Source organism: Crotalus tigris, unplaced genomic scaffold, assembly GCF_016545835.1.
Source record: "Crotalus tigris isolate CLP2741 ecotype Arizona unplaced genomic scaffold, ASM1654583v1 scf7180000024472.5447098, whole genome shotgun sequence".
In the NCBI taxonomy this organism is placed as follows: domain Eukaryota; kingdom Metazoa; phylum Chordata; class Lepidosauria; order Squamata; family Viperidae; genus Crotalus; species Crotalus tigris.
In genome coordinates, this window is record NW_024100643.1 from 4,018,490 (window position 1) to 4,031,608 (window position 13,119).

A 13,119-nucleotide genomic window follows, 5' to 3' on the forward strand; every position below is an offset into this window, starting at 1 on the left:
ACCCCAGTATAGTTCAATCAGACACAGGTGGACCTCAGCTTAGGACCACAGTTGAGCCCAACATTTCTGTGTTAAGTGAGACATTTGTTTAGTGAGTTTTGCCCCATTTTACAACTTTTCTTGCCACGGTTAAGTTAATCACTGTAGTTGATAAGTTAGTAACCTGGTTGTTAAGTGAATTTGGCTTCCCCATTGACATTGCTTGACAGAAGTTTGCTAAAGGTGATCACTTGACCTTGGGACACAGCAACAGTCATAAGTATGGCTCAGTTGCCAAGCATCTGAATTTTGATCCCATGATCATGCAGATGCTTCAAAGTTCATAACTGTGAAAAATGGTTATAAGTTACTTTTTTCAGTGCTGTTGTGACTTTGAATGGTCACTAAATGAACTATTGTAAGTTGAGGACTACCTTTAATCCTTCAGACTGCAGATTTTCCCCAATCCCAGCCCTTAGTGAGTTAGTGTAGTCTTCCCCTTCTGAGTCAGAAGCTTTGACTTCTTGCTGAAAGATATTGATGCAGTGCTGAACAGGACTGTCTTCAATTGCCAGCATGAAGCTAATTTTAACAATCAAGCATTTATATGCTTATTCCACTGAGTTACAAAAGTTTTTAGTCCAGTTAAACCTATGTAGCTAGCTCCCTCACTGTCTATGGATAATATTCTCAATCATATAGATCATGGTTGCCCCATAGATGCTTTTTCCAAAAGGCAACTGGACTTTCTTGGGGGGGGGGAGGTCCAAGAAGCTTCTTTAGTTCTGCTTTTTGAAAAAAGCAGCCTTGGGCTGGCTTCCCCACTGTGAGGATGTTCAGAAATGGAACTATAATTCCCAATCATTTATGAAGATTCTGAGAGTTATAGACTCAGCAGATCTGACAGGTCAAAACGTGGGGCAATTCATATTTTAGGCAAAGATGAGGCAGCATTGGTGAGCCAGGGCTATTTGCTAGAGAGAAAAATATTGGTTCTGCCAATATGCATAACACAATAATATGTCATTGATACATCATTGCTCTACACCACGGATGTCAAACTCGCTACGTCACGTGATGTGTCGTGATGTATCGCAACTTTTTTTGCATTGCCGGACTTGGGGTGGGTATGGCCTCCGCATAATGCAACCGGTCGCGGGCCAGCAGTTTGATACCCCTGCCTTACACAATAATAATGCAACATGAATAAAATTGTGTTTTGTTGTGCATATTGACAGGGCCAGAATTTTTTTTGCTTCATTTGGAGAGGGATTGGTTTTAAATGGTGTGAAGTCTATCTTAGTGTTTATGCCAAAACTTTCATGTATTTTCTGCTTCAGATTAGCAAAACAAAACAAAAACCCAGCATTATTAATTATCAGACACCATAACTGAAAAGCTGAAAATTGTCCTATGGCTTCGAATTGCCCCTTTCCCATAGGATCACAGCCTGAATGGGACAGATTGACCTTGTATTCTGATCTAAAAAAATGAACTAATTACCAGGTCCTTACCCTCTAATTTGTCCATTTCAGTTTGCTGCAAATAACAAAATTAGATGTCACTCTCTTGCGTGTTTTTGGCCATAGTCAACTGATCCTTTGGCATCACATCTACCTCTGAAAAGTCAGTGGGGCTTTATAATCTTGCTCTCAGAGCTGTTCAACAGGTGAATGAGTTTGTGATGAAATATTGCACCAGCTGATATCACTTGCTACCGTTTCCAAGTTTCCTCTGGGGATCTTGCAGGGGAAAGGGCACCAGGTATAATATAGGCCAGTTAGTCCAGCTAAAAATGGCAGAGAGGAATTTGTACATTATTCCTGCCACCATTCTAAGATAAAATTAAAACTTCAAGACAAATAAATAAACCTGCCAGATGATATTTGCTAGCAAATTGAAGAGATTCTTGTCAAGGTCATGTTGATTTTTTTTCAAATGCAACCTTCTCCTCTGCAATCTTATTTTTAATTTTCTTTATAATATTTTATTGTACTAATATTTTATTGGGCTCAGTCTTGAACTTTCAAGAGAGGGGCAAGACTGTGCTACACTTATGCAACCATGGGATAATGTTGAGTAAACCACAGCAGACACATTCCCTTATCATGCAAAAGCATCACTCGCATTAAGCCAGAGTAGCTGGGCTTTCATTTTGCAGTGAGATGAAACCATGCAAGCCAAATTATGGTTTGGTGCAGGATGTCAGCTCCGATGTTGACAAGATCAACTACCAAATAAAACCTCAAGAACCAGCTATTTTATTAGCAGGGGAAGATTTTTCCACAATGACTCTTGGACTGGGCTACTGCTGTAGGCCTTTTTTACAGGTGAGTTTTCTTCCATCCCAAGGAAATATTGGAAGGAGAATGTGTAAAGTGGCTTGGACTCTTATGATCAGAATCATTTTCTACCACCTGAACAAAATGAGACTAAATTAAGCTTTCATTTATTTATCAAATTTATATGGCCACCCATCTCACAAAAAGTGACTATGTGTACAACAAAAATGTATAAAACAATAAATATGTCAAATACAGTCTCATTCACATGCACATACACGCACACAGGAAATTCAGTCAGCCATGGAGCTAACTCAAGGTATCACAGGTTCCTGAGATCTCCCGGGGAGAAGCCAACAAAAGAAAATTGGACTGGACCCAGTTTGGGATTTAGCGTAGGGTTACAAAGAAAAACAAACCCTCAATGCATCTCTATGGGAGAGATGCTGACTACTACTCCTTTCTCAGTTCCCTTCCTTCTTTCTTCCTGGCCAACCCTAAGCATATGATCTATCCTGTGCTTCCTACTATACCAATACACCCAGAGACAGATACAAGATAAGGAGAGAACAAAACATCTACACATGTACAGACACACATATACATTATATTGCTTTGTGTCTGTGTTATTTCCATGATAATACAGACCCCTCCTATGGCCACTGCTATTAAAAAAGTTAGAAAGAATTCCAAATGCTTGGCACGTTTTCTCTCTTTTGTTTTATCCTTTCCAACACAACAAGAAATTAGATGAAGTAGTTTAGGACTACAGTTTACTGGCCCATTATCTAAACAATATTCTAAAAACTAAATAGGTGATCATATTCAGTGTGGGTTTAGGACTGAGTAAGGACTTCCAAAAGAGGCTGTTTAAAGTTGGAAAACGTTCATAAAAAAAGATCAACAGCCATTTGACTGAATAAGAGAGATTGTTCTGGATGAAAGGAGAGAAATACAGGGTGGTTTATTTGACCAGAGTTAAAATGGGACATGCTGTCATTTTGGGTGGTTCTCCTTGGAAATTGATATCTGAACTGGAAAAATGTGACATCTTGGATTTGTTTACATTTAATATGATGCTTAAACTTTTTTTCCTGCAATTATTTTGTGTCTTAATTTGATAGCATTTAAACTATCTCTGTATTTAAATGTCTTTTTTGCTTAAATAAGTTTTGTGAATTTGTTCTTTTTAAAGGAGAAAGTAACCCTCTTTGTTATGTTTAAAATTTAGTAGTTTGTTTATATTAAGGTATTGGGATTACTTTATATTACTAAATGTAGATTTGTGAATGGAGAAATGTGCATTGAAGTTTGTCTTTTTTAAAGGAGAGATGGTCCCTCTTTGTCATGTTATATTTTAATGTTTGTTTACACTAGGCTGTTGGGACCATTTTATGCCTTTTAAATGAGTTTTGCTTTCAGCTAAGAGTTGAGCTCTGGAATGTTGAGTTTTATATATGTTAATTAATGGTATTGTTTTAGAGCTGTGTTTAGAAATTTTTCTGAGAACTGGATTGGAGAAGACATTATTTATTTGCCTATTGTTCAGAGATAAATTATGGGATAAAGTGTTTTATATTTGTTAATTAATGGAGGTGGCGATATTATGAAATTATGTCTTCACCGGCTGAAGCTTGACTCAGCCTTCCATCTTTCCAAGGTCGGTAAAATGAGGACTCAGATTATTGGGAGCAATATGATGACTACTTAAAATGGGCTGTAAAGTACTGTGAAGAGGTATACCATGTTTTCCCCAAAATAAGACCCAGTCTTATTTTTTATTTTATTTTTTTGCCTCCAAAAGAGGCACCACGTCTTATTTTCGGGGGCGGGGTGTCTTTTCCACTCACCTCCAGCACCGACAGCCCCACTCAGCTGGCCCACTTCTTCTGCAGCCAAATAAGCAGCTTCATTCTGCAGCTGAGAATGGAGCCCCAGCCTGCAATTCACACTCAAAGGTCTTTCCGGACGGCAGAGAGGTTCTCGGCTGCAGTGGCCTTCCGGAAAGGCCTCTGACTGAAATGCAGGCCTGGGGACACCACAGAAGAAGTGGGCCGGTGAGGAGAGGCCTGGCTGCAAGGTAAGTGGGTATGGGGCAGCTCCACAACTTCACTCCTACCACTTTTTTAGGTGTGTGCCTTTTTTAGGTGTGTGCCTCACCCCAAAACTAGGGGTTATTTTGGATGTAGGGCTTATATTAGGCCCACCCCCAAAAATCAAGCTAGGGCTTATTTTCAGGATAGGTCTTACTTTTGGGGAAACACGGTATTAGTCTAAGTGTTGCTATATATGTAAAAAAATGGAGCATGTATAGACTCAGCTAAACCACTCTGATTTTTCTGAATTATTTTCTTTGGATTTCTAGTCCCAGTTCATAACATCTGTTAAGCCATAGTTTTTATTATCTATGGTTTGTTGAATAAGCCACAATGTCTGATTTCAGTCATCATCCTAAGGCATAGCTAAATAAACTATAATGTCCAGCATAATGTGTGATCCAAGTCACAGACTAGTTTCATAATAGTATATTATGCTAATCCACAATTTTAATCATTGTTTCTAGAACAAGCTATAATGGTCCAATTAGAGAGTCTACATAGGCTATAAATAAATATAATAAAATTAAAACTAATCAGTTTTATGGTTCAATTTAATGTATAAATTCAGGTATATTCTACCCATTATTAGCTTGGCCATAGACTTCATTCAATGACTTCTACAGTGAGGCAAAAAAGTATTTAGTCAGCCACCAATTGTGCAAGTTCTCTCACTTAAAAAGATGAGAGAGGCCTGTAATTGTCATCATAGGTAGACCTCAACTATGAGAGACAAAATGAGAAAACAAACTCAGACAATCACATTGTTTGATTTGGAAAGAATTTATTTGCAAATTATAGTGGAAAATAAGTATGTGGTCACCTACAAACAAGCAAGATTTCTGGCTCTCATAGACCTGTAACTTCTTCTTTAAGAGGCTTCTCTGTCCTCCACTCATTACTGTATTAATGGCACCTGTTTGAACTTGTCATCAGTATAAAAGACACCTGTCCACAACCTCAAACAGTCACACTCCAAACTCCACTATGGTGAAGACCAAAGAGCTGTTGAAGGACACCAGAAACAAAATTGTAGACCTGCACCAGGCTGGGAAGACTGAATCTGCAATAGGCAAGCAGCTTGGTGTGAAGAAATCAACTGTGGGAGCAATAATTAGAAAATGGAAGACATATAAGACCACTGATAATCTCCCTTGATCTGGGGCTTCACGCAAGATCTCACCCCGTGAGGTCAACATGATCACAAGAACGGTGAGCAAAAATCCCAGAACCACATGGGGGGACCTAGTGAATGACCTGCAGAGAGCTGGGACCAACGTAACAAAGGCAACCATCAGTAACACACTACACCACCAGGGATTCAGATCCTGCAGTGCCAGATGTGTCCCCCTGCTTAAGCCAGTACATGTCCGGGCCCGTCTGAAGTTTGCTAGAGAGCATTTGGATGATCCAGAAGAGGATTGGGAGAATGTCCTATGGTCAGATGAAACCAAAGTAGAATTGTTTGGTAGAAACACAACTCGTCGTGTTTGGAGGAGAGAGAATGCTGAATTGCATCCAAAGAACACCATACCTACTGTGAAGCATGGGAGTGGCAACATCATGCTTTGGGGCTGTTTCTCTGCAAAGGGACCAGGACGACTGATCCGTGTACAGGAAAGAATGAATGGGGCCATGTATTGTGAGATTTTGAGTGCAAACCTCCTTCCATCAGCAAGGGCATTGAAGATGAAACGTGGCTGGGTCTTTCAGCATGACAATGATCCCAAACACACCACCCGGGCAACGAAGGAGTGGCTTCGTAAGAAGCATTTCAAGGTCCTGGAGTGGCCTAGCCAATCTCCAGATCTCAACCCCATAGAAAACCTTTGGAGGGAGTTGAAAGTCCGTGTTGCTCAGCAACAGCCCCAAAACATCACTGCTCTAGGGGAGATCTGCATGGAGGAATGGGTCAACATACCAGCAACACTGTGTGCCAACCTTGTGAAGATTTACAGAAAACGTTTGACCTCTGTCATTGCCAACAAAGGATATACAGTATAACAAAGTATTGAGATGAACTTTTGATATTGACCACATACTTATTTTCCACCATAATTTGCAAATAAATTCTTTCCAAATCAGACAATGTGATTGTCTGGATTTGTTTTCTCATTTTGTCTCATAGTTGAGGTCTACCTATGATGACAATTACAGGTCTCTCTCATCTTTTTAAGTGGGAGAACTTGCACAATTGGTGGCTTACTAAGTACTTTTTTGCCCCACTGAATATAAATGCTAAAAATGTGGCTTAATGATTACAATATTTGGTGTCACACAGGAATCCAGGAAGCTAATTCGGAAGAAGCTTGTATTTGCATGAGAGGCTTCTTCATGATTTTTAACCCACTTTTCTGACTTTGCACACACATTGAATCCTAAACTAACCAAATGGTCTAGGTTTACATAACTGAAGCTAAAATTTGATTGGCTATTTTGCATCACAGTATGTCAAGCAAACACAGTCTATTTGTCTGTCTTATTCTCACTGACTGCCAACAGTTGACCAGAGGATCTACTCCAACACCTGCTATTTAACTGGTTGGCTGCATTCAAATAATCCACTAAGCTGTATTTTGCATAACCACAGTTAAAACCGCCATGTTTTACAGTTCAGTTTTATGTGGAAATCAGGCCACTATGACTTATTTAAAAAGTCAACATTTAGTGCATTCAGTAAACTCAGCCATGGAATCATTTTGGTGCTCTAAATCTGGGATATTGTGAATTGGATTTTAATAATAAAACATTCTCTCATACCTGCTCTACTTTTTAACACTTAGAGGTTAGATTTGTATAATATACTAGATTAAACTAAAATAGGTAGTACAGTATGTTATAGGAATATAACCATTTTCTTAACATTTTGCATGAATGGGTCATCATGTTAAACTATAAAATGGGTGGATTTGGGCCATATAAATTATATGAATGTAGCAATTATGTTTTATTTGCTTGGGTTTAAGGTTTAATGAATTGTGTGAACCCAGCAAGATGGAATGAGTGAAATACAGATAGATCTCATTTAACAACTACAATTGATACCAGCACTTGGTCATTAAGTGAAGCAATTGCTCAACAAAACAAATATTGGATTTACAAATCTTACTTTAGCTTTCCTTTGCATTTACATTGCAGAGATAGTAAATGTAAGGATTGATTATAAAGTTATTTTTTAATCATCATTGTAACTGCAAACAATTCTAAATGACAGGTAGTAATGCCCTTGAGCAGTTTTCCTACTTTACATGTAGAGTATCTGTGCAATTAGAATCCAGTCTTGGAAAATACATAGATATTTTTATTTTCCTTGACAAAAGAATCTTTGTATTGGGACTATTGGGATAAGTTATTTTTTCCTATACGAAATTGAAATAAAATGGTAACCTGCAACAAAAAGCCTAGAGTTTGTATAATGTATGTTGGGAATAGGCAAGAGTTAAATATAGATAGAAGGAGAAGCTAATCTTCCTCTTGTTTTTTGAGTATAAATCTTTTTATCAGTAATCATAAAACTACCAGACATGATGCGATGATACTTCCATGAGTCAAAGGGGCCAAAACCAGAGTCCATGCCCATTTTATGAACTGTCCACATTTCAGATCAAACTGCTGAGCAGATCTTTCTGTACAAACCCCCCTCTTTCCCCCCCCCCAGCAATTCCACAACACCTCTGAAGAGAAGCAGCTCCCAAGCTGTCCCAACCAGGATCCAACACTGAGGAATCTGGGTCAGTTTTCTGAAATGTTTAGTGGTGAGCTTTTGTGCAATTTAGTTCCAGTTTTATTTGCATGTTCCATGTGCATATTTTAAACCTAAGGAGCAGATTGCCAAACTCAATGGAAACATTGATTTCTTTTTGTAAAGCATGGGTGATTAATTGGCTTGATCTGATGTGGGCAAAACTAGTTGGATTTCTATAGCTACCGCGTGCTTTTTGACTGATTATCTTTGTAGTGCCACGATGCCCTTAGCCATGTAATCAAAGTTGACTAAATTAAAAAGAAAAGGAACTATCAAGCAGTGGAAACATTTGTTCAGCAGTCTGCCTTCTGAGAGGCTCAGATTATTCCAGTGTGTTCTCAAGGAATGTCATCCCTTTTTGTAACAAAACTTCCTGTGGGTCCTATGCATTTATCAGCTGCATTGTAAGCAGAAATTAAAGCAATGTATTCTTCTGTACTAGAAAATTCTGCATCTGTTTAATTTTCATCTGAAATGTAACTGTTAAAGGCACAGAAGTCCCCTAATATGGAACTTACTATATGCTTACACTTGGCTTCTGTGTTCCTTGTTAGATATGATTTAGACTTCTGTGTCACTGCACATCAGGGAATGTATGTGTCTGTCTTTGGAAACGGTTGCATAGCTGTCACATTTATACTTCTGTGAATGTTAATGTTCTGACTAGGATTTGCTTAAACAACAATATATCTTGTTTTTTAGCCTACCTACCAAACGGAAGTCGGATCAACCAATCAGCTTACAGGACCTGCATCTCCACACAACACTTAGTTGAGACTTGTGAGGTATGCACATTGGCCCATCTGCAATCATTTATAACCTAAGCTTACCCATCAACCCTCTCGCAACATCAATGCCTACATACAGTTGCAGATAAATCTAAATCAAGAATGGAGTGGAGTGGAGTGGAGTGGAGTAGAGTAGGGTAGGGTAGGGTAGGGTAGAGTAGAGTAGAGTAGAGTAGACCTTGGAGGTGTTCTAGTCCAGCCCCCCACTCAAGCAGGAGAACCGATACCAGTGGTTCTCAACCTTATTAATGCCGCGATCCCCAACCGGTTGTAAGTTGAGGGCTACCCAACCGTTCGTAAGTCGAGGACTTTCCCTGCCCGGGAGTGCCGTGCATGCGTGGTGCTGCCCCCTGCGCCGGCCGAGGCGTAGCTGGCAAGCGGCAGAGATGGCGCAGGCCAACCACCGACTGGGCCACCAGCTGGCCTAGCCCAAGGGAGGTAAGGCACGCGCCGGGCCCCATACATGCCAGCAACCCTCCCTGCACCCGCCGGCCTCCCACCTCCCACCCCTGGCCCTCTTTTACTTACATTTTTAGTAGTTACTCAGCAGGGAGGGGCGGAAACTTCCAGACAGCTCCCCTTCACTGCAGACAACTTGCAGCACTGTTTGCAGTGGGACTTTTGGCGGGCTCAGCAGGGCAGAGACAGCCTGGACAATTCCTATTGGCTTTTGAAAGCCAATAGAATTAGACTCTATTCAAGAGAGTCTATTCTATTGGCATTCAAAAGCCAATAGAATAAAAAGGAGTAGCACAGCTAAGGAAAAGGGGGGGAAATGGCGGACTCCATTGTTTGGCGACCCCTGTGAAATGGTCATTCGACCCCAAATGGGGTCCCGACCCACAGGTTGAGAACCGCTGACCTATACCATCTCAGACAAGTGACTGTCCAGTCTCTTCTTAAAAACCTTCAGTGATGGCTGTTAGTAGGGCAATATTGGAAGAAGGAATCTTTGCCTACTTTGCAAGAGTGGTTTTTTAAAGTTTCTTATCTGGCGGAAATGGCAAAGATTTCGGCTTTTTTAACGGAGCAATCACAAGAGAAATTTTTTGCCGTATGGGAAAAATGGATAAATTTCATACAATATAAATTGGATATAAAAAAATACCATTTAGCTTTTTCATAACTTGTATTTAAATTTGATATTTTGTAGATTGTATTCTTTCTTTCTTTTTTTTCCTTTATTTCTTTTTTTCTTTTTTTTTCTCTTTCTTTTCTAAGTATTTTTTTAATGTATATGTTTTTATTGTTATATATATTTTATTGTTAATTACCTTATAAGTTGATTAATTTTTTTTAGAATTTTTAAAATTTTAATTAAGCCTATATTCAGTTCTGGGAAGCTCGGGGGGGGATGGAGGGGGGTGGTTTGGGAGGGTTTGGAGGAGGGTTGTTTTATTCTTTGTTGTTGTTTTTTCTTGTTTTTTGTAAAACTTTTAAAAAATTTTCAATAAAAAAAAAAACCTTCAGTGATGAAGCACTCACAATTTCTGAAGGCAAGCTGTTCCACTGGTTAATTGTTAATCAAGTGTTAGTTCTTTTGAGAACCTCCATATCTCATGTTTCAAATCAGATTTGAAACAGAATAGTCTTCCTCCAGTCATGGACCCCATCTATCTCCTCTTGATTAAGGGAGGAAGAATCATCCAAAGCCTATCACTTCATTATCATCAGGATTAATATTAAACTAACAGTCAAGTAAACAATATCCCAATCAACAGACAATCATTAAACAATAACCTAATCAAGAAACTACCAAGACACTCCAATCAACACTGATAGGGCAAGCCACTAGTATATAAAAATAAGAGTAAACCCCACTCCCTTCTAGCACTGATGATATTACCTAGCTTGGTAATGAAATATCTGCAAGAAAACCACCACAGACCACTTTTGCCTCCTTGGCTAAATTGTTTCTCATGGAAATGTATCAGTGGAATCTTGCTATCGCATTGAACTCATAGTACAAAGATCATCAACTTTGACCAAATATATACAATCTGTTGCCATCAGTTATGCTAATTGTGATTCATAGGAAATGAGGACTACAATCCTGGGAGGACAGCAGATTGTTTAACCCAGATCTTAACCCTATTTGCCTAATGATTTGAATGTGTCTTTACATAGAAGCCATGATTTCTTTAACCATGGTTTATTAAACAAATTACAACTGGCTTGGAACATTAAATGTGGATTAATGTAGTGACAAAACCTAGTCATGGAGCAAGACCATGGCTCCATTTAGCCCATTATTTGTCCAGCCCAATCTTCGGAGAATAGCCACCATCTTTACAATGTGTGGAGTACAATTCTCATGTTCCATAGTGTGGAAGTATTTATTGTATCCAATATCTCAGATAAAAACTCTTCCCAACCAACACTTCCCAAGAGCCTTTTAAATGGAGGATCTGTAAACTGATTTTTAGGTTTTCAGTGTTCAATATTTTGTGTCCATTGAACAGAAGCACCATCTCCAACTTCTTTGCATTGATAAAAGACCATCTCTTTCTCTGTTTGTAGAAACCTTTCTATCCTCTTTTAAGTCAGCCAATGCAAAATAAATCATGGTTTCATTAATCATATTACCAGTATGAAAGTCCCCACAGTATCATTTGAAGAAAGTGTTGGTATTTGATTCTCCTACACCAGTTTGGTAGGCTGAGCTGTGCTCCTTTTGCTATCTGCTAAAGACCAATCCAAGATGTAGAGAAATAGCTTGAAAATATCCTTGACGAGAAATGATCAGTTCCTGGTGTCCTTAAGCACCCTATTTTCTTTCTTTCTTTCTTTCTTTCTTTCTTTCTTTCTTTCTTTATTTATTTATTTATTTATTTATTTATTTATTTATTTTTTCAAAGAAGAAAGGCTCATTTTTCTTAAACTTGCAAGAAGTTTATTGTTGCTCTTTTCTACCCAGATCCAAATGCTCAGTCCAGCATGTAAGAGATTACTGGAATGCATCATTTGTCCCTACATCAGTATTTGTCGGCCTTGGCAAATTTAAGCTATATGGATTTCTACTCCCAGAGTTTCCCAGCCAACATGCTGCTGGGACATACTAAGTGTTGAAGTTCATTCATCTTAAACTTGCCAAGGTTGAAAAGCATGCCCTAGCCTTGCATTCTGCTGCCCAGTGGTAGTACCAGGACAGACTGGGTTTTACTGGAGGTCAGAAGCTATTATTAAGTAGAAATTACTTGCTTTTTGGTTTCATTTAGGAAAAGGCACACCTGCATCTTCATGTTAATTCAGAAAAGAGAAGTTTTCTTCTGAGATAAGGCAGTCTGGCTACCTGAATAATGTAATCCTAGAATGGATTATGGAATCACGCTATTGTTCCTATCAGTTCAAGACAATCAATTTTGGCAAAGCATTTCTCCTAAGATTTCACCCACATTTGTTTTTTTTTCTAGCCCCACTTGAAGAAGCAAATATTGAATTTGGGATCTTTGGCATGCAAAGCTTCTGTTTACCCACCAAACAATAGCACTGCTGGTTTAAACTACATATGATCCTTAATGTATATAATATGCAATATCTAGTCATTATTGTAAAAGGAATGTGTTACACAGAGAAAAAGAAGTGGAAATGAAATGAATTTTTTAAATGATTACACCGCTAAAACATAAGAGCACTAATGCATAAATGAATCAAAACTTAAGTGATGGGGTGGGGAGGAACTAAAATAAACAATGATCAGAGAAAAAAGCTTAATTAATATTTTTATTATGGGTATGACTCACTGGGAAGTTCTCTTGCTCAAGCTCCTTTACAGCAAATTGGACCTGGAGCCCACAATTCATCCTCATCAGGCTTTAAGTAGGAGATTGTCTAGAGTAGACTGTCCATAGTTGAGGCAGAAGGTATTGCCATCTCAGAGCCTCGGATGTTTCAGCCCAGCCCTGTATAAATCACACTTGAGATTCAGAGATGTGGTGCAGTCCTAACACAAGTGGAGGACACAGGTTGGTAAAGAATGACCTTGAAATTCAACAAAGCATTGGAAGGTGGATGGTGTAAGGAGAGAAAAAACAGAGAAAAAAGGGGGGAGGGAAAGGAAAAGAACATCAGGAGGGGATTAGTGGGGGCAGGAGAATCTGGCAGATAGTGCATTCATAAGATAGTATGGAAATACCCCCCCCCCCCAAAAAAGTGGCATTTTGCTGAGAGCCCCTCTGCCTGGGCAGCAAGGTTGAGTAGAGTGCTGGGGTGGCTGGTTTGGGGATATC